Source organism: Chiloscyllium punctatum, chromosome 24 (assembly GCF_047496795.1).
Source record: "Chiloscyllium punctatum isolate Juve2018m chromosome 24, sChiPun1.3, whole genome shotgun sequence".
NCBI lineage: Eukaryota > Metazoa > Chordata > Chondrichthyes > Orectolobiformes > Hemiscylliidae > Chiloscyllium > Chiloscyllium punctatum.
In genome coordinates this window covers 13,208,655-13,228,480 of record NC_092762.1, presented here as the reverse complement: position 1 = coordinate 13,228,480, position 19,826 = coordinate 13,208,655, and the positions used below count along the sequence as shown (strand labels likewise).

Below are 19,826 nucleotides of genomic sequence, written 5' to 3'. Positions count from 1 at the left end.
TTCACTTACATCCTTTAGAGAAGAACATCTGACATTCTAACCTGGTCTGCACGTGACACCAGACCCAAAGCAATATGGCTGACTCTGTGCTCTACTCTTGGTAATTAGCAGTGGGGCAAAGAATGTTGGTCCAATCAAAGACATCTTCATCCCATGAATGAATAAATAAAAATATATATATCCCTCCCGACCTCTGCAAACACCTCCAGCTGCAGCAATCTGTACTTGCTTTGTAACACCGTTCAGACCCTGACCCCTCTCTGTAACACTCTCACCACCTCCAGCACCTTCAGCTCTCCCAGTTCCTTTTGTGACATAAAACCTTGAGAATTATTCCCTCTTCCATCTGACCTCCTCCTGGGAGCAGACCCTTTGCAATCCCTTTAAAACTTACTCCGAAAACATTCTCTCACTTCAGGATTTTAAGGACTTTTTGGTGATCCTCTAAGCCCGATAATCTAATATGATCCTTTTTACTTGAATGAGGGACCGATGGGGATTTCTTGCTGAGGATTTGTCTGTTTCGATGGAATGTCCTTTTGTTGAGTGTTTTACACTGTTCCTTCAAATGTTTTCCACTGTTCATTGACAGACACATGTTTCAGTCTGTTTAGCCTGTTTACCTTGGTCAGTTCTCCTCTCAAACTCACGTTATTGGTTATTTTTGTTTCTAGTTGTAGCTTGTCCTTTCTGTGATTCACTTTAAAACTTTATATTTCCTTAAATTGCACTTTATCACAATTTCGCAGAGGATCTCTCCAGGTGACATTACTCATTTACTAAGTTTCATCACACAATGATCGCTCTGAGATAGTTATGTCCCTAGCCAGTTGCACAATTTGTTATTCAAAGAAACACTGAAAACTAATTTTCTGAACTCCTCTTCCAATATCACTCTTGCCAGTGTGACTGTCCTACATTTTGTGAATATTGATGTTTCCCAAAATTATCGCAATGTGTTTGTTAAAAAAATTCCAATGAGTTCCTGTGTAATGCAGTAATGAGCAGCGGAATGCTGTTCAGTGGCTAAAACTGTTCTGCTGCTTGTGTCCTTGGCAAGTAGTAGCCAGAATTTACATTCAGACTGACTCTACTTCATGATCTGAGACCAAATGCTTTCTCTGTGATGCCTTTGTTATCCATTATTGTTAGTGTTGCCCATTTTGCCTGAGTTTCCGCAAGGTTGTGATCCATTGAATATTTATGTCCACCTTTTGCTCACCCTGTAACCATGTCTCTCTGTTGTCTAAACCTCTTTTATCTCAGTGTCACAAATCCACCTGCCTTATTGATAAGACTTCGTCCATTGAAAAAAAACATAATTTACTCTTTCCCACAATTTCCTGTCACAAACCTATTCACTGAAGTACAGTTTTCGTTAAACTCTGTCCCATCCTGTTCCTTTTTGATTACCTTCAGCCACATCCCCATACTGTTCCGATGCTTCACCTTTTCTTTTTGGATTTGGAAAGCTCCTTTCACCTGGACCCTGTCCCTGCATCCTCTCTCTTAGTTTAAAGCCCTGTCCATAAACCTACTGTCATGATTGGCCAGGACACTAGTCCCATCACGGTTCCAGTGGGACCATCCTATTGGATATTTTTATAAATCAGGTATGGGATGTGGGTGTCTCTGACTGACCAGCCTTTATTGCCCAGCCCTAGCTGCCCTTGAACTGAGTAACTTGCTCGGCCATTTCAGAGGGCAATTGAGAGGGAAACACTTTGCTGTGGGTCTGTCATGCAGACCACGTGAGGATGATCAGATCTCGTTGTCAAAAGGAAAGTGGGCGGTACGGTGGCTCAGTGATTAGCACTCCTGCCTCACAGCACCAGGGTCCCAGGTTCGATTCCAGCCGCGGGCGACTGTGTGGAGTTTGCACATTCTCCACGTGTCTGCGTGAATTGCCTCTGGATGCTCCGGTTTCTTCCCACAGTCCAAACACGTGCAGGTCAGGTGAATTGGCCATGCTAAATTGCCCATAATGTTAGGTGTATTAGGTCGAGGGAGATGGGTCTGAGTGGGTTACTCTTTGGAGGGATGGCGTGGACTGGTTGGGTCGAAAGGCCTGTTTCCACACTGTAGGGAATCTAATCGAAGGGATTGTGATGTTTGTACATCAGCAATGGTTTCATATTTGTTTATGGATTGTTAATTGATGTTTTTAAAATTATTGATTTTAAATTCCACCATATCTTATGATGGGATTCAAACCTGCCTCACCTGAACATTAGCTGAGGTTTTGGATAAATGTCCTAACAATAATGTTACTAGACCATCACTTCACCTGCTCACTGGTTGCTCATCCCTGAGCACTGACACATGAAGCTAAACCCATTCTTCCAACATGACTGTATGATCCTGAAGTCTTCCAGCACCCCAGTGATATCACTCAGTCTCCCTCCATGTGGTATCCCTCACTGTGAGGGTCTAATTGCTGCCTCTGTCCGCGTCTCTCACTCTTGCAGCTGCTCCAGATCCTGAGCTAACAGAATTCTCCACTCCAGAGAGACTCAACAGCACAGGCCAGGGATGGAGTTTGGGATTTTCCAGATCTCTGTGGGGTTCATTTCCATTCTCCTTGTGTAACCCTCACTGCATCAGTCTAATTTCCCATTCTGTCTATTTCTCTGTCTCCTGTAGGTACTCAGGAAGTTGCTGACTCAATAGACTTCCCAACTGCTGTGTGTCTCATCCATCACCTCATTGAAGATGGTTGGTCAGCCAGAGAGACAAAGGGCAGGGAGATCTGGAGCCTTCAATAAATCCTGCAGTTAGGTAAGATCACTCATAGTGCACAGAGCAGAGATCAATGAGAGGGCTCCAAACATCGCTACCAAGACAGGACACAGATACAGTGCTGGATGGGGAGCACCGTATAGACACACCCCGTGCTCAATCACCACGTCTACTTTAACTTATGTTGCACTGAGACAGCATCGGGAGTTCATAGTTATCAATCCAGTCCTGTGCTGTCTTAGCGAGCATCAGTACAACAGAGGGGAGAGTAAGCCTCCGACAAGAGGTTGTGAATGCTGCCTGGGATCTTTCTGTTCTGTGTTCTCCATCCAACACTATACTAAGACTCACTACTCTGCAACACCATCTGTGGCATGGCTTGTGCACCAGTGTCTTCAGTCATTTTTAACTCCTACAATCGTCCCTGTCCCTGTAACCTCCTCCCTTCCCGATACTCCCTCCACATATTTGAGACATACTGCATTCTAGACTACCATCACTATCGTTGTAACTTGCTTCAGTGTCTACAACATGCCTTATTTTGGTACACTAATCCTCTTTAGCTGGATACAGAGTGATACAGCACTGAAACAGAACCTGTGGTCAAACCCCTCAATGCTGCCCATGTTTCATATACTCAATGAGTCTCATTTGCCTGCATTTGGCCCTTATCTCTTCAAACCTTCTTCTCTCCATGTACCTGCCCAAATGTCTTTTCCATGCTGTAATGTTTTTGTTTCTCCCATGTGCCTGAGGCAGTCTGTTCCGTTTATGCACCATCCTCTGTGGATAATGTTCCCCCTCAGCTCCCTCTTTAAATCCTTGCTCTCTCTCACCTCCCCTTTATATCCTCTAGTTTTGGACTCACCTACCCTTGGTTATTCACCATTCTTAGGGTCACCTCGTGGCCTCCTCTGCCCAAGGGAAATATTTAGGACAATGTTACAAATATCTCCAACGTATGTAACAAAGTGCTGGCCAATGTCGGCAAATGTGCCAAATGTCGCTTTCCCCACCCTGTCCACCTGTCATGCCACTTCCGAGGAACAATGTAACTTGCACCCCCTGGTCTCTCTCTCTCTCTCTCTCTGTTCAACAACCCTGCCCAGAGCCCTTCCATTAACTGTGTTAGTCCTCCCTGGTTTGTCTTAACAAAATCCAACACCTGAATTAAACTCCATCTTTCATTCCTTGGCCCACTGGCCCAGTTGGTCAAGATCCCCTTTGATAACCGTATTTACTGCCCACTACACCATTCATTTGATCATCAACAAACTTTCGCACAATCACTCCTATATTTTCAACTAAATTGTTTATGTCGATGATGCACATCAGTGGACCCAGCCCTGATCCTTTCTTCAATAATGGAATCAAACCATATTCTTGTCATAGAGCCATACAGCATGGAAACTGACCCTTCAGTTGATACCCACCATCATCTAAAACGAAACTCTTCCCAGCTGCCTGTTGCTGTCCCGTATCACTCCAACCCTTCCCCATTCACCTGTTTTCCAAATATCTTTTAAACGTTGTAATTGTACCCACATCAACCCCTTTCTCAGGAAGGTCATTCCACACTCAAACCACCTTCTGTGTAGCAAATTGTCCTATATATTTATTTTGAACATCTCTCTCCTCTAACCTTAAAAATGTGGCCCCTCCTCTTGAGACTCCCCCATCCTGAGGAAAAGGCAACTACCATTAAATTGTTCTATATATCTAATTTTTTTCATAAACCTTTATAGCATCACGTCTCAACCGCCAGGCTCCAGTGAAAAAAGACTCAGCCTATCCAGCCATTTTTCAGATCTCAAGCCTTCCATACCCAGCAATATCCTGGTAAATCTCTTCTGAATGTCCTGCAGCTTAATAATATCCTCCCTGTTAACTGGGCGACCAGAACTGGACCGAGTATTGCAGAACAGGCCTCACAAATGTCTATGCAAACTCAACATGACGTCCAAATCCTACACTCTATGGCCTGAGCAATAGTCAGGCATGCAAAGCACTGTCTTATTCGTCCTGTGATGCAGCCTTCAAGGATTATGTACCTGAACCCGGAGGTCCCTCTGCTCTAAAACACTAATCAAGGCCTGAGCATTAATTGTATAAGCTCTACCCTTGTTTGTTTTACAAAATGCATTACCTCGTATTTATTCAGATTGAGTTCCATCTCTAGTTTTTCAGCCCATTCACTCCCTTCATCAAGATCCCTTTGTAATCTCAGAAAACCTCCTTCACTGTCCATGATGCCACCCTCCAGCCTGCCAGCCCATCACACATGGCTGTCAGTTGTACACATACCTTTGCTCGGGGCTCCACAATTCCTTCCCCAGCATCCCACAGTGTCCTGTGATACACTTAATCAGGTTCTGGGACTTGCCATAGCTTTGAGTTTTAAAACCTCCAGCGCCACCTCTTTTATAACATGCACTCTTTTCAAGTCATAGAGATATACAGCATAGAAACAGACCCTTCGGGCCCCAACTCATACTGGCTTACCCGGTCTAAATAAATCCATTCCCTTTTCCAGCATTTGGCCCATATACGTCTACACCCTTTTAGATTAGAATACTTACAGATTAGATTAGATTACTTACAGTGTGGAAACAGGCCTTTTGGCCCAACAAGTCCACACCGACCTGCAGAAGCGTAACCCACCCATTCCCGTACATTTAACCCTTCAACTAACACTACGGGCAATTGAGCATGGCCAATTCACCTGGCGTGCGCATCTTTGGAGTGTGGGATGAAACCGGAGCACCTGGAGGAAACCCACGCAGACACGGGGAGAATGTGCAAACTCCACACAGTCAGTCGCCTGAGTCGGGAATTGAACCCGGGTCTCTGGCGCTGTGAGGCAGCAGTGCTAACCACTGTGCCACCATGCCCCCCACCCTTACTATTCAGATGCCAATTTTAAATGTTGTAATTGTATCAGTCTCCATTACTTTCTCTTTCAGCTCATTCCATACACACATCACCATGTGTGTGAAGAAGCTGTCCCTTCAGTCCCTCTGTAAACCATTCACCTCTAACCTTAAACCTATGCCCTCTATTTTTGGACTCCCCAACTTCTGGGAAAAGGCCTTGAATGCTTACCCTATCCATGCACCTCATGTTCATATAAACCTCTGTAAGGTCATCCCTCAGTCTCCGATTCTCCAGTGACAGTAACCCCAGCTTATTCAGCACCAACCCGGGCAATATCTTGTTAATCTTTTCTGAGTCCTTTCAAGTTTCACAACATCCTTCTTGCAGCAGAGAGACTGGAATTGCAGAGAACTCCAATTGTGGTCTAACGTATTACTCTTGTTCCCTGAACTCCCCAGTCTTTCTCCACAGTAAGTTCTGGAGTGAAAAAAATTGTTTAGGATCTTAGCAAATATCCTGCAGTTCCAAACATCGATGGCCTCATTGATCTTTAACGGACACTATTTTGTCCTCAGTTACTTATGCACTCTTAATATACTGATACAATCACTTTTGGATTCCCCTTTCCTTCTCTGCTGAGGCTATTTCATTTCGCCTTTCTCCATTCCTGTTTTCTACTCAAAGTGTATTCCAACAGCCCCTGTATATCCTCAGGGATTCCCTTGATCCAGCTGGCTATACCTGACATGTGCCCCCTTTTCCTTGGCCAGACCCTCAATAGACAGCCAGTGTTTCCGAATGCTGTCAGCATTGACCTTCACACAAACAGGAAAATGCTGGCGGTGATCGATCAGTTTATCTCACTTTTAAAATATTCTCACTTGCCAAACTTCCCTTTCCCTGTAAATAATTCCCTTCCCCAATCACATTTTCAAAGTTCCTGACTAATACAATCAAGATTGGTCAGGCTCCATTTTATAACTTGCACTTGTGGACCAGGCCTGTCCTTTTCTAAAGCTATTTTCAAACTACTAGAACTGTGGTCACTTTGGCAAAACGCTTTCCCACTCACACCTCAGTCCCCTTCCCTACCTTGTTTCCCAAGGGGAGGTCACGTTTTGCCCCTTTCTCTTTTCAGGCCATTTACATATTGATTGGGAGTTTTCTGGAACACAATTACCAAATTCCTCCCTTGCAAACACTGAACACTGGCAGTCCCAGTCTAGGTTTGGAAAGTTCATAAACTGTACCATAACAGCCCTATTATTATGGTTGATATTTAAGATGTCCCGATATATTTGTCCCTCAGTTTGCCACAGATTATTCGGGGTCAGCAGTCCCATCGTATCAAAGTGATGACCCATTCTTATTTCTCTGTTCCACTAACACAGCTTCACTGGGCAATCCACAGGAATATCCTCTCTAAGTACTGCTGTGATGATTCATGCAATCAAAACCCACCACCACACGTCCTCTCTTGCCTCCTCTTCCTGCAGCATCTCTACCTCCTTGAAACAATGAACTGCCAGTCCTGCCCCTCCCTCAGCTGTGTTTCTGTAATAACTATAATATCCCAGTCCCATGTTCTAATCCATGCCTTGAGTTCATCTTCCTTAGCTGTCTGGCCCCTTGCATTGAAATAAATGCAGTTGAATCATCAGTTTTCCCCCATTCCCTGCTATGTTCTTGCCTGCCTTGTCTGCTGAAATTCCTGTCTTTAACTCGTGTACCAGCCTCAATCTTCTTACAGGCCTTACGTCTATTTTAAGGTCCAACACCCTGCCAGACTGGGTTATATCCTCTCAAGCAGCTCTAGCAATTCACCCCACCAGGATATGGGTCCCTCTCCCGCTCCCAGTTGAGATGCCTTTCCCCCCCCCTGTCTCCCTGTGCTGACACCTTCAGGGATCTATGGACTTGTCCACCAAGGTCCCTGTATTCCTCAGTACTCCGCAAGGACCTTCCGTTTATTATGTCTGTACTTCTCTTATCGTACCTCCCACAGAGTATTACCTCACTTCGATCAGAACTAAACTCTGCTTAGATTATCATCTGATCGACATCGGACTGCAGACAGAGACCACCCTCCTCACTGTGAACAACACCCTCCCCTTTCATGTCACCTGCAAACCGACTAATGATACCTTCTGCTTTCACATCCGAGTTATTAATGTTCAATGGTTCCTGCACAGTTCCCTGTGGTACACCCGGTGGTGAAAATATTCTATCCACAAATTTTGCATCCAATTTGCCAACTTGCCTTGGAACCCAGTCCTTTTGGACCAGCCTTCCATGTTGGATCTTGTTTCAGGACTTAGTCAAGTCCATGTTTACCACGTCATCTGCACTGCCTTCATCGATATACTTAAGCACCATTTAAAAAAAAACTGAACTGAATTCCTCAGACAGTATCTTCCTCTGTCAAATCCATGATGACTAAACCAAGTTGATCCTTACGTTTGCAAGTGTTGATTCATCCTCTCAATTGTTTCCAATAATTTCCCTCCCCCTGCTGTCAGACTATCTGCTCTGTAATTACCTGACCTATCCCTGCTGCCCTTCTTGAACAAAGGAACCACATTATTGATCCTCCAGTCATTCAGCACTTCACCTGTGGCCAGCAAAGTATTATATATATCCACCAGGGCCCCAACAATCTCTGGGTAATTAGCATGGGGTCAAAGAATGCTGGTCCAGGCAGTGACACCCACATCCCATGAATGAATAAATAATACATATGTCCCTCCCTCTCTCTGCAAACCCCTCCAGCTGCAGCAATCCGTACTGGCTTTGTAACACCGTTCAGGCCCTGACCACTCTCTGTAACACTCTCACCACCTCCAGCATCTTCATCTCTCCCTGTTTCTATCATGTCAATAAACCTTTACAACGATTCCCCTTCCCACTGCCCTCGTCCTGCGAGCAGACCCATTGCAATGCCTTTAAAACTTACTCTAAAACTCTCTCTCACTTCAGGATTTTATGTACTTTGTGGTGATCTTCTCAGTCTCATAATCTGATATGATCCATTTTGTCCTGAGTGAGGGACTGGTGGGGATTTCTTGCTGAGTTTTTGTCTGTTTCAGTGGAATGTCCTTTTGTTGAGTATTTTACACTGTTCCTTCAAAGGTTTTCCACTGTTCATTGACAGGCACATATTTCAGTCTGTTTAGCCTGTTTACCTTGGTCAGTTCTCCTCTCAAACCCATGTAATTGGCTATTTCTGTTTCTAGTTGTCCTTTCTGTGATTCACTTTAAAACTTTATATTTCTTTAAACTGCACTTTATTACAATTTCCCAGAGGATCTCTCCAGGTGACATTACTCATTCATTAAGTTTTATCACACAACAGTCGCTCTGAGATAGTTATGTCCCTCGTCAGTTGCACAATGAGTTATTCCAAGAAACACTGAAAAAAATTATTTGAACTCCTCTTCCTATATCACTGTTGTCAGTGTGATTGTCCCAGACTTTGCGAATATTGACGTTTCACTAAATGTTCACCATGCCTGTATTAAACATTCCAATGAATTCCTATTTATTGCAGTGATGAGCCATGAAAGGCTGTTCGGTGGGTGGTCTAAAACTGTTCTGCTGCTTGTGTCCTTGGCAAGTAGTAGCCAGAATTTACATTCAGACTGACTCTACTTCATGATCTGATGTCAAATGCTTTCTCTGTAATGCCTTTCTTACCCATTATTTTAGCGTCGTCCATTTTGCCTGAATTTGCACAAGGTTGTGAACCATTGAATATTTATGTTCCACCTTTTGTTCGCCCTGTAACCACATCTCTCTGGTGTCTAAATCCCTTTTATCTCTGTGTCACAAATCCATATACCTTGTTGCAGAGACTTTGTCCATTAATAAAAAACATAATTTCCTGTCACAAATGGATTTGCTGATCTACAGTTTTAGTTAAACTTTATCCCATCCTGTTCCTTTCTGTTGTCTTCAGTCACATTCCCACGCTGCTCTGATGCTTCACCTTTTCTCTTTGGATTTGGAAAGCTCCTTTCACCTGAAGCCTGTCCCTGCATCCTCTCTGTCAGTTTAAAGCCCTGTCCATAAATCTACCAACGTGATTGGCCAGGACATTGTTCCACTGGAACTGAGCTGGGACCAATCTGAATGGATTTTAAAAAAAATCAGGTATGGGATGTGGGTGTCTGTGGCTGACTAGCCTTTATTACCCATCCCTTGCTGCCCTTGAGCTAAGCAGCTGTCTCGCCCATTTCACAGGGTCATTGAGAGGCAAACACTTTGCTGTGGGTATGTCGTGCAGACCACATGAGAGTGAACTGTTGTCTTTCTCTGAAGGTCAAGTGTTTGGATTTTTATCAATACTTATTTATGGATTGTTAATTCCAACTTTTAAAACATATAGTCATTTAAAATTCCACATGGTTAGAAGTTAGAAAGAAGAAGGGGGTGGTCACTTTGTTGGGACTGTATTGTAGACTGTTGTAGACCCAACAGATACCAGAGGAGCAGCTGTGTAGAGAGATTGCAGATAACTGTAGGAATAATAGAGGAGTGCAGGCTGGAGATTTTAATATTCCCTGTATTGACTGGGCCACCTAGAGTATAAAAAGACCTGGACGGAGAGCAATTTTTCAAATGTGTCCAAGGAAGGTTCCTAAATCAATATGCAGAGGGCCCTACTCTACTCAGGCAGGTGCAACACTGAGCCTCCCCTCAGAAAACGTGGTCGGGCAAGTGACTGAAGTGTCATTCAGAGAGCACTTTGGGTCCAGTGCCCACAACTGTCTTCGTTTTAACATAGTTATGGAAAAAGATCAGCAGGTCCACAGATTGAAGAGGAAAACTGGAACAGGGCCAGGTTTGGGGCCATTCTGCAGGATCTGGCCAGCGTCAATGCCGTGTATTTAAAATTGCACAACGCCCAGTTATAATCCAACTCGCTTTGGAAGGGCTGATGATCACTGTAACAGATGAAAGGCTTAAACTAAATTTCTTTGATATTATATTCCATGACACTCCATCCTGTTGCTATAAATTCTGTACCTTAGGATTGTGCTCCACAACCACCTGATGAAGAAGCAGTGCTCTGAAAGCTAGTGCTTTCAAATGAACCGGTTGGACTGGAACCGAGTGTCGGGTGATTTTTAACTTTGTCCATCCCCAGTCCGACACCAGCACCTCCACATTATGATTCTAATCGATTGGGTGAGTCTGTTTGAAGGAAAAGGAACAACTGGCAAATGGGAGGCTTTTCAAAGTGTGATCTTAAGAATCCAGGACCAGTCTGCCCCATTGGGGTGAAGCGAAAAGCTGGCAGGGTTAGGGATCCTTGGCTGATGAGGGATAATAAGGCTCTGGTCTTTAAATGAAGACTGCATTCATTGGGTTTAAGATTTCAGTATCTACATATTCTTAAAGACACGATCAATCTGTGGAGACCCTACAATCCTCTCAGTCCCTGTAATTCTCCCAATCTGCAGAAGTCATTCCAATGCCTGTGACTCTTTCAATACAGTTCCTACAAGACCCTCTATCTATGTGATAGCTTTTCATTGCCAGCACCCACCCTGTCAATGTCAGCTCCTCCAGTGTCTCCATCCACCTAGTCCAATCTCTGCAGTGCTCTGTATAATCAGCCTCACTGTGCCTGGAATCTGGCTTCAATTCCAGCCTTGGCCGACTGTCTGTGTGGACTTTGCATGTTCTCGCTCCGACTGTGTGGGTTTCTTCCGGCTGCTCTGGTTTACTGCCACAGTCCAACATTTGCACGATACGTGATTGGCCATCATAAATTGCCTGTAGTATTCAGGCAAGTGTGGTTTAGGTGAGTTCACCATGAGGAATGCAGGGTTTATTGGACAGGGATAGGGATGGGTCTGGTTAGGATGCTGTTTAGAGGGTTGGTGTGGACTTGTTGGGCCGAATGGCCTGTTTCCACACTGGAGATTCTATTCAGGTTATTGTCCAGTACTGTCAACCATCCCTGTCTCTTGAACCTTGCTTCATCCCCAATACTCCCCATATCTGTGTAATCTCCAACAGACTCTAAAACACTCCTTGGCGATGTAAACTTCTCTAGTCTTTACAAAGATCGATATGACTGTCACCGCTTCCTGCTTTTAGAACCCTCTCTATAACTGTTGCCATTCATTACATCACTCCCAATCACTGTTCCATCCTGAAACCCCCAAAAACATTTATATCTCTGTAAACTCATCTGGACTATCTATACTTCCTTTTGACAATCCCGTTCTGAGACTTTCTCTATATCAAAAAAAGTCATTAAATGTAGGTAACCCTTATTATTGTAACCTCCCTCCAGCCTTACAGCACTGAGGATCTGGAGAACCTTTTTTCAACCCGACAGCCATCTCTGTGTCTGTAATCTCCTCCACTCCCCATAATACATTCTCTCTGAGCTCCTCTGTAGTCCATTAAACAATCTTTAACACTGTCTGTGTCAGTGTAACCTTCACCAAAAACACAACCTTCCCTATCTGTGTAAATCCCTACACCAGTCCCTATCCCTCTCAGCTCCGTCTAACAATACAACCCTCCATGTCTGTGTATTCACCTTCAGTCCCTACTCACCTCCCTATCTGTGTAAACTTCTCCATGCATTTTTGCTTCAGTCTCTTCAACTGTCCCTGTCAGTGTAATATCTTCCAATGCCGAAAACTCCCCTCTCTTTAACTTTCTCAGGCCACACAACCCTCACTATCTGTGACCTACTCCTGTGGGAGAACCCTCCCTCTGTGAACTGCTCCAAATCTTCAACTCTCCATAAGCTCCTGCAGCTCTCACAGTCCTCCTTGTGGATGGAATCTCTTCCAGTCCCTAAAACGCCATCAGTCTGTGGAGACCCTACCACCATCCCTATCTGTGTTATCCTCTCAGGTCCCTGCAACACTCCCGATCTGTAGATCCCACTCCAATGCCTGTGCCTCTCCCGATCCTGTTCCTACAAGACTCATTAACAATGTAACATCCTCCCGTCACTATCACCCACCCTGTCAATGTAAGCTCCTCCTGTATCTCCAAACATTTACCCATCTCCATAACCTACTCCAACTCTTACCCCCATCTGTGTAAACATCACTCTCCACTCAAACCCTCCTTACTGCAGGAACTTCCTTCTGTTTGTGCTGTGCTCCCTTATCTGTGAAACTGTCTCCAACCAAACTTGCTACCCAATCTCTCAAAAAAGAATCCAGATTCCACTGCCTCCATGTCTAAATAACCCCCAGAACCTAAGCCTTCCTATATCTATAAACATCTTCAGTCATGATGACCCTCCATATCTCTGTTTGTTCTGCAAGATGATACAAACCTCTTTATCTCTGTAATCTGCTCAGCTCCCTAAAACAGTCCCTGTCTGTGTAATCCAGCCCAGTCCTACAAACATCCTTATCCCTGTAAACTTCTCTATCCCTCCCAACATTCCCATCTCCATGAACCCCTTTCAGCCCTACAGCTCTCCACATTTCTGTAACCTCCTGTGGCTCTATGGTCCTCCCTCCCTGTGAAATCACCTCCAGTCCCCACACCCCTCCCAATCTGGGTCCTCTGCTCCAGATCAGCCCATTGGTATCTCTGTAAACACCTTCGCTCCTGACAACTCTTCCCATTTGTGTAACCTCGTTCAGACCCCATACTCTCCAGCTTCCTGAATCCTCTTCCTGCATTGCAACCAAAACCACATGTTTCTGTAATATCCACCAGTGCTTACACCCTCCCCAACTCAGTAACCACTTACAGTCCGAACAAAGCACCTAAACTGTGAATCCTCTCATTTCCCTACAATCCTCCCTCCCTCCTCAAATGCTTTCATCACCATGAATCCTCACAATTACTGAAGCCTCCTTTTAGAACTGCAACCCTCCTACTGTCTGCAAAATCCTCCTGTCCTGATATCCCTCCCTGACTCTGTAATCCCCACCACCCTCTAGGGAACATGGCAGAGGAGACAAGATTTGTAGCGTCTAGACCATATTACGGAGGTAGAATTCTGGGAATTACAGATTTGGTCTAATGTTTGTGGTGTGCAGATTATTGGCGAGGACTCTAAAGAAAGGATTTATGACTACTTGGAAAGCCATAGTTAAATTAGAGACAGCATGGGTTTGTGAGGGGCAGGTCATGCCTCACAAACCTTATTGAATTCTTTGAGGATATGACAGAATATTTTGATGGCTCATTCAGAAAAGAAGGATGATTGGGATACAGGGAAATCTGTCGGTCTGGCTGCAGGATCGGATGGCCCAGAGAAGACAGAGGGTGGCAGCAGATGGACAGTATTGAGCCTGGATCTGAGTGACCAGTGGTGTTCTGTAACAATCGGCTCTGGGACTCTGCTCTTTGTGATTTTTATAAATGACTTGGATGTGGATGTTGAAGAGTGGGTTAGTAAGTTTGTCAATCACATGAAGGTTGGTGGAGTGGTGGGGAATGTGGAGGGCTGTTGTAGGTTGCAATGGGACATTGACAGGACGCAGAGCTGGGCTGGAAGTGGCAGATGGAGACCAATCTGGAAAAGTGTGAAGTGATTCATTCTGGAAAGTCGAACCTGAATATAGAATACAGTGTTAAAAGGCAAAATACTTGGCAGTGTGGAGGAACAGAGAGATCATGGCGTCCATGTCCATAGATCCCTCAAAGTTGCCACGCACGTTGGTAGGGTTGTTAAAAAGGCATATGTTGTGTTGGCTTTTCTTAGCAAGGGGATCGATTTCAAGAGCTGTGAGGTTTTACTGCATCTTTATCGCGACCTGGTGAGACCACACTTGGAATATTGTGTTCAGTTCTCATCCCATCTTTACAGGAAGGGTGTGCAAGTTTTAGAGAGCGGACACTGGAGATTTACCAGGATGCTGCCTGGAATGGAGGGCATTTCTTATGGAGAAAGTTTGACGGAGCTAAGGCTTTTCTCATTCGAGTGAAGAAGGGGGTGGGGCGACCTGGTAGAGGTGAACAAGGTGATGAGAGGCGCAGAGAGAGTGAATAGTCAGAGACTTTTTATCCTATGGCATAAATGGCTATTACATGGCGGCATAATTTTAAGGTGATTGGAGGATGGATAAAAGGATAGAGATGGTAGGTGGTCGGATGGACTGCCAATGGTGGGAGTAAAATTAGACACATTCGGGACATTTAATAGACTCTTGGACAGACACATGGATAGAGTAATACGAAGGTTATGTAGGCCAGTTTGATTTTACAGTCGGATAAAATGTTAGCATAGCAGCATGGCCGAAGGGTCTTGGGCTGAACTGTTCTGTGTTGTGTGTTCTGTCTGGTAAACTGGGTAATAAGCTCAGATCAGTGTAAAAGGATATGGCATTCAGGAGGAGCTAGTGAACTGGATACAAAATTTGCTTGATGGTTGTAGACAGAGGGTGATGGGAGACATGTTGTTTTTCTGACTGGAGGCATGTGACCAGCGGTGGAGTGGGTCCCCTGTTGTTTGTTATTTGGATAAATGGTTTGGATGGGAATATTGGTTTCCTGGTAAGTAAGGTTTTTGGGTGACACTGAAATTGGTGGTAAAGTGGACAGTGAAGAAGGTTAACTATGATACAACAGGATGAACAGTACTGCTGGGATAGTGGGCTAAAGAATAGCAGATGGAGTTTAATTAGATAAAGGTGAGGTGTTCTATTTTGGTGAAACAAACCAGGGTGGGACCTGTACAGTTAATGTTCGGGCCCTGGGTAGTGTTGTCTGTCAGAAACCCAGGGATGCAGGTAGACAGTTATTTGAATGTGGTGTCACAGGTAGACAGGCTGGTGAAACAGGCGTTTGGGATGGTTACCTTCATTGGGGAGAGCATTAAGAGTAAGAGTTGGGATGTCATGTTGTATCTGTAAAAGACATTGGTGGGGCAACCATTAAAACATTGTTGATCAGTGGGAAGAACTCCTCTGGTTCACTTACGTCCTTTAGAGAAGACCATCTGACATTCTAACCTGGTTTGGCCTGCACGTGACACCAGACCCACAGCAATATGGCTGACTCTGTGCTATACTCTGGGTAATTAGCAGTGGGGCAAAGAATGTTAGTCCCGGCAGTGACAACCACATCTCATGACTGAATAAATAAAAATCCATATGTCCCTCCCTACCTCTGCAAACCCCTCCAGCTGCAGCAATCCGTACTGGCTTTGTAACACCATTCAGGCCCTGACCACTCCCTGTAACACTCTCACCACCTCGAGCACCTTCACCTTTCCCTGTTCCTATTGTGTCAATAAACCCTGACCATGGTTCCCCTTCGCACTGCCCTCCTCCTGCTAGTATACCCTTTGCAATCTATTTAACATTTACTCCTAAAACACTCTCTCACTTCAGGATTTTAAGTACTTTTTGGTGATCCTCTCAGCCTCATAATCTAGTATGATCCCTTTTGTCCTGAGTGCGGGACCAGTGGGGATTTCTTGCTGTGGTTTATACTGTTTCAGTGGAATGTCCTTCTGTTGAGCGTTTTACACTGTTCCTTCAAATGTTTTCTGCTGTCCATTTACAGACACATGTCTCAGTCTGTTTAGCCTGTTTACCGTGGTCATTTGTCCTCTCACACACATGTAATTGGCTTTTTTTGTTTCTAGTTGTAGCTTGTCCTCTGTGAATCCCTTTAAAACTTTATATTTCTTTAAACTGCACTTTATCACAATTTCCCGAAGGATCTCTCCAGGTGATATTACTCATTCACTAAGTTTCATTACACGGTCACTCTGCGATAGTTATGTCCCTTAACAGTTGCACAATGCGTTTTTCAAAGAAACACTGAAAAAATATATAACCGAAGTCCTATTCCAATATCAATGTTGACCGTGTGTTGTCCCAGATTATACGAATATTGAAGTTTTCCAAACTTATCACATTGCCTTTGTTAAAAAATTCCAACGAGTCCCTGTGTAATGCAATGATGACCAATGGTATACTGTTCAGTGGCTAAAACTGTTCTGCTGCTTGTGTCCTTGGCAAGTAGTAATTTACATTCAGACTGACTCGACTTCATGATCTGCAGCCAAATGCTTTCTCTGTAATGCCTTTGGTATCCATAATTTTTAGTGTTACCCATTTTTCCTGAGTTTCTGCAAGATTGTGAACCATTGAAAATTTTTGTTCACCCTGTATCCATGTCTCCCTGGTGTCTAAATCTCTTTTATCTCTGTGTCACAAATCCATCTACCTTATTACAGTGACGTTGTCCATTTAAAAAAAACATAACTTACTCTTTACCACAATTTTCTGTCACAAATCTTTTCGCTGATGTACAATTTTAGTTAAACTCTGTCCCTTCCTGTTCCTTTCTGCTTGTCTTCAGCCACATCCCTATGCTGTTCCGTTGCTTCACCTTTTCTCTTTGGATTTGGAAAGTTCCTTTCACCTGAACCCTGTCCCAGCATCCTCTCTGTAAGTTGAAAGCCCTGTCCATAAACCTACCGACGTGATTGGCCAGGACCCGGGTCCCAGCACGGTTCCAGTGGGACCATCCAAATGGATTACTTATTAAATCAGGTTTGGGATGTGGGTGTCTCTGGCTGACCAGCCGTTCTTGCCCAGTCCTAGCTGCCCTTGAACTGAGTAACTTGCTTGGCCTCTGAAGAGGGTAATTGGGAGGCAAATACTTTGCTGTGGCCAAGTCGTGCAGAAAACGTGAGGGTGGACAGATGTCCTTTTCTGAATGACATAGCAGCCTGGGATACATTTCCCTGGGCACTGGGGATTTCTCCACCTTTATGCCTGTGAAAACATTTAATACCTCCTCCTTATTGATCTTAACATATTCTGGAACCTCAGCATCCCAACTGAAATCCCCGGCGACAATGTCTTTCTCCTGTGTGTATACAGGTGGGAAGTATTCATTGAACACCTCACCTGCTTTCTCTGACTCCATGCACAGATTGACCCTTTGGTTTCTCACAGGCCTCCCTCTTTCGCTGGGAATCCTCTGACTCTCACGATGCTGATAAAATACTTGTGGCTTTTCCGCAATTGTATCTGCCAAATATATTTCATGACCATTGTTTGTCCCTCATTTTCCACAATCCCCTTGCACTCTCTATACTTGTGAAGGGCTTCACCTGATTTTATTGCACTGTATTTTCTTTATCAAACTCACGACATCACTTGATCAGTATTCCCTGGACTTGCTGCCTTTACTATTCACTCTTCAAGGAGCACACTGGCCCTGTGGTCTCACTGCATCACTTTAAACTACTCCACTTTCCTAACATGGACCCAACTGCAGGGAGTTCCTCCCAGTCTATATTTGCCAGATCCTCTGTAATGATTGTGATATTGATAGGAGGCACAGTTGTGAGGGGGACAGACAGGAGACTGTGTGGCTCCAGAAGAGACCCCAGGATGGTGTGCTGCCTCCCGGGTACCAGGGTCAAGGATGTCTCTGAGTCGTTATTGAACATTATGAAGGGGGAGGGTGAACATCCAGAGGTCATTGTGAACATTGGTCCACATGACAGAGGTAGACAAAGGGATGGGGTCCTGTGAAATGAGTACAGGGAGTCAGGTGAGAAGTTAAAAAAGCAGGATATTGACCTTAATGATCTCCAGATTACTCCCAGTGCCAAGTGCCAGTGAGGATAGAAATAGAAAGGTAGGCCGGATGGATGTGTGACTGAGGAGCTGGTATAGTGGGCAGGGTTTTCAGTTCTTGGGTCATTAGGATCTCTTCTGGGGTAGAGGGGACCGGTACAAAGGGGATGGTTTCCACTTGAAGCAAAGGGGCACAAGTATCCCAGGGAGGAGATTAGCTTGTGTTACCCAGGAGGATTTAAACTAGTTTGAGACTCTGAGTGAGAGAGGGACCATCAAAAACTCAGGGGAAATACATCAGCCATCAAGAGCAAGTTACCTATTCAGGATATCCAGGGGCACAGTCGAGGGAGGGAAAGATATCTGGTTTAAATGGCATTTATTTCAACACACGAGGCCTGACTGGTAAGGCAGACGAGCTCAGAGCATGGATTAGCTCTGGGGACTGGGATATTATAGCCATAATAGAAACATGGCTGAGAGAAGGGCAGGACTGGCAGCTCAGTGATCTCAGGATACAGAAACTACAGACGTGACAGAGGGACAAGTAAGTGAGGAGGGGGAGTTGTCCTTTTGATTAGGAAGGACATAACAGCTGTGCATCGAGACAATTCTGTTAAGCAGTCACCAAATGAGGGCATAAATTTATAGGCTAGAAACAAAGAGGGGATGGTCAGTCTGCTGGGATCGTGTTCTAGACCCTCAAATAGCCAGCGGGTACGAGAGGAGCAAATGTGTAGTGAGTTTGCAGGTACCTATAAAAATAATAGAGTAGTATTGGATGGAGATTTTAACTTCCCCTGGATTGGCTGGGTCACCCAGAGTGTAAAAGGCCCACACTGGGTGGAATTTGTAAAATGTGTCCAAGAAAGTTTCCTCAATCAAGACGTAGAGGGCGCTATGCTACTCAGGCGGGTGCAACACTGGACCTCTCCTCAGAAAATGGTGGGCGGCACGGTGGCATAGTGGGCGGCACGGTGGCACAGTGGTTAGCACTGCTGCCTCACAGCGCCAGATGACCCAGGTTCAATTCCCGCCTCAGGCGACTGACTGTGTGGAGTTTGCACATTCTCCCCGTGTCTGCGTGGGTTTCCTCTGCGTGCTCTGGTTTCCTCCCACAGTCCAAAGATGTGCAGGTCAGGTGAATTGGCCATGCTAAATTGCCCTTAGTGTTCGGTGTAGGGGAATGGGTCTGAGTGGGTTGCTCTTCGGCGGGGCGGTGTGGACTTGTTGGGCCGAAGGGCCTGTTTCCACATTGTAAGTAATCTAATCTAAAATAAGGTCAGGCAATTGAGTGAAGCGTCAGTCGGAGAGCACATTGCGTCCAGTCACCACAACTGTCTTTGTTTTAACATAGTTGTGGAAAACGATCAGACGGGTTGACAGATTTAGGTCAAACTGGAACTGGGCCAATATTGGGGCCATTCAGGAGGATCGAGCAGGGGTTGATTGGGTGAAGGTAAAACTCACACAACACTAGGGTATAGTCCAGATGGTTTACAGAGGAACCTCGATTATCTGAACGAGATGGGCGGGCACTATTTCGTTTGGATAATTGATTATTCGGTTAATCGATTCAATACCTTTCCTCTGGGGCTCGGAGTTTTCAGTCCAGTCTGCTCCCTGTTCCGGTGACTCGGCAGCAGCAAGCCATGGACGAGCCCCCACACCCTG

The 19,826-nt window shown here is 44.9% G+C and overlaps 1 long non-coding RNA gene across 5 annotated transcripts in view; it reads left to right on the top strand.

The window, feature by feature from the left end:
- Window positions 1-19,826, top strand: part of LOC140494444 (uncharacterized) — a 106,877-nt gene that overhangs the window by 54,759 nt on the left and 32,292 nt on the right. For all 5 annotated transcript variants that reach the window (XR_011963970.1, XR_011963969.1, XR_011963967.1 and 2 more), the window contains exon 5: window positions 2,644-2,778. This is a non-coding gene — a long non-coding RNA (uncharacterized lncRNA). The remainder of the gene's footprint in view (window positions 1-2,643; window positions 2,779-19,826) is intronic.